At 42.2% G+C, this 2,806-nt stretch overlaps 1 non-coding gene across 1 annotated transcript; it reads left to right on the top strand.

Annotated features, from left to right (window-relative positions):
- Positions 1 to 571: 571 nt before the first annotated feature.
- On the top strand, positions 572 to 755 carry LOC132247896 (U2 spliceosomal RNA). The gene has a single exon (XR_009459298.1). It is a non-coding gene; the product is annotated as a U2 spliceosomal RNA (small nuclear RNA).
- The last annotated feature ends 2,051 nt before the right edge of the window (positions 756 to 2,806 follow it).

Here is a 2,806-nt window from a genome sequence, read left to right as displayed (position 1 = left end):
GTTCACGTGCTATGGGAATCTGCTTTTGCTCAACGGGTCCGGCGGAGGGTGGGGAGAGGCTTTGTGAGGCAATGGGGTGGGGGGATTGTGTGAGTTTTGAAGGGGCGCTGTATGGGTTAGTGGGTTGTAGGAAGAGGGAGTGGGAGGTTAGGGTGTTATTACTTTGTGCACAGGTGACAATTTGGAAAGCGAGGCGTTTGTGGGTGCAAAAAGGGCTTTATTTTTCATCACAGGAGTGTATTTATTTATTGTACGCAGAGTTGGGATCTTATCGTAGTAGAGGGAAAGGGGAGTGGGAGGGGATGGCGTGGAGGAGGCTTTTTGAGTGAAGGGAGGGATAGCCATTAGGATTTTGGTGTAGAGTAAAAAAAGGGGGAATGGGGAAGGGTTAATTTGAAGGGTTAAAAGGGGTTTTTTGGATGTCTGTTCCAAGTTGGGTTTCTGTTTGGAGAAAAGAAATGTAATTGTCCTTTGGTTGTTTTGAAAGTAATGTGGTATGATGGGAATTTATGTAAACGTTTGCGTTTGGAGTGGGATAATCAAAGTTTTTGTTGTTTGAGTTGAGATTTCAATATTTTGGTACTATGTCAATAAAAAAAAATCTGTTCTTATCAGTTTAATCGCTGATACGTTCTCGATGTGAGGACTGACGCATTAAACACGTTTTTGGTGCCGGGAGCGAGCCTCAGAGCTTGCTCCAGCCCCTCCACGCATCGGCCCGGTATTGTAGTGCCTCCGGGCCTGGTGCCCGCTCCCCTTCTGGGGGAGCGCCGCCTTCCTCCTCTCTGGGTTCCAAAAGCAGCATGTGGTGGGAGAAACCTCCCTAAGGTTGGTTGTCTAGCTGTAATTTGATAGACAGACAACGCGGATAAAGAAAGACAGCTGTTTATTTGCTTGAGCAAAGACCATAAAGCCAACAAAAGGCAAAATGGCCCCCCCCTCAAGGGTGAGGTGATCTTCTATACTTCTTACAACAAGGCAAGACTACATGGTTAACAACAAAGCAATACTTGGGTGGTGCTTTACAAATCTTTGTAACAGCATATTTCTATTAAGCTGAACTAGAACTTATTAAAAGCTATAAGTTAAGTAACAGTAACATTATAATATGTTAGCAAAACCTTATACAGTAGTAGATACTTCTCAAGGACACAACCAGTGCACCCAGAACAATGGTTTCCCTGTCTTATTTTACTTCTTGCTGTAGCTGATTTTTCAGCACACAGACACAGATCCACTTTTTAACTCAGAAAATGCTTAATACAGTTAAAATGATTACTTGACACAAGCAAAGGCCTAGCTATCATTCTGCCTTGTGGTCAGCTGTATTGCTAGGCCACAGGTCATGCCTTGTATTCAGCTGTAAAGCTAATACTTAATAATCCAAATTATTGTAAGCCTAACAGTATGCTATCAGAAAACTATTCTATTTCAGGGTAATAACAAACCTGCGCACTACAATTCCTCCCTTTGTTTTAATTTTCCAGAGGAAATTTTGGAACACACTTTTAGGTATTTAACTTTTTGTGGGGTTAGGTTTTGATGATTGATGCTGGATATTTGTATAAACTGACCATATATTTTTACTTGTCTTTGCATAAACTGTTGTCCTAGACAGCACAGACACTGAAAACAGCACAACAGGCAGATTATAGTTATAACAATTCCGATTAAGCTTAATATAAAAGGTCTAAGCCATCCCGTAAGGGAAGGCAACCAATTAGTGAGCCAACTAAGAGATGTATCTTTGGGGATTTTAGCTATATCTTTAGCTTTTTGGATATGGACAGCTGTATCATTGAGGTGGGTTTGTACTATTGTAAAAGAACTGCTAACCCAAACTCAACATTCTGGTCCGATATCCGCACAAGCTCCCCCTTGAGCAGCAAGGAGAAAATCAAGGGCTATACGGTTTTCAATTATCATTTGTCAGAGTTCTTCTTGGTGTCAGCCAAGGCAGCAATGGCCTTCAAGAGTTCCTTGTGATCTTTACTGAATTTATGAGCCATGATTTTTATCACAGCTTGCAGGCATGGTGTAAATCTTCCAAGACAAGCAGTGTCTATTCCTGGGAGTATATCTGCTAAAGAACACCCGACTAATACTCCTTTGGTAAGCGGAGTTTTTTGATATTTGTCTACTATATCACGGCTTTCTTGCAAATCCCTCTTGTTTCGCCACCTGCCCCATGGAAGGTGCGTGGCGAAGGACATAGAGGGTTTTAGCATTGCCGGATAGCAGATACCTTTTCCTTTGGCAGGGATTTTATGGTAGGCGTGGGAGCCACACACCCAGTATTGTCCTTTTAAAGCAGCGAGGTTTGAATACTTAGGAGGTATTCAGCCCCCATTTCCTAATCCTAGCACCCCGCGTTCACCCTTTGATTTAAAGGAAGGATTTGCAGTTCCATTGAAGAAGCATTGTCCCCGGGAGGTATCAGTGTACAAACAATACCACAAGGTATTATTTAAAGAGGAGATGGGGGTGCAGATAGGATTAGTGCCCTTGGTTAAATTGTTGTTGTTGTAGAAATCATTGTAAGAGCTGCAATAGGTAGGAGTTGCTGTGTTGTTATTACGCCAGTCTCCTCCACTTGAACTAGTAAAATAGTGGTGACATATATGTTTGTGTCTAAATTAATGCAGTCTGATACTGAGCAGTTTATATAGAAACACCAATTTTTAACAACAGGCTTTATTAAAAGGAACTCTTGTTGACTTTGGTCCCAAGCTTGGTTATTAGAGGGGTTTAAAAGTGACTCGATGGGGCCCAAGGGGATGGGAGTCATGGGAATTTCTCCTTGGGT

The sequence above is a fragment of the Alligator mississippiensis genome, chromosome 1, assembly GCF_030867095.1.
Source record: "Alligator mississippiensis isolate rAllMis1 chromosome 1, rAllMis1, whole genome shotgun sequence".
NCBI classification, from domain to species: domain Eukaryota; kingdom Metazoa; phylum Chordata; order Crocodylia; family Alligatoridae; genus Alligator; species Alligator mississippiensis.
Note: the sequence above shows the minus strand (reverse complement) of the source record. Positions and strands in the feature narration are given on the sequence as shown.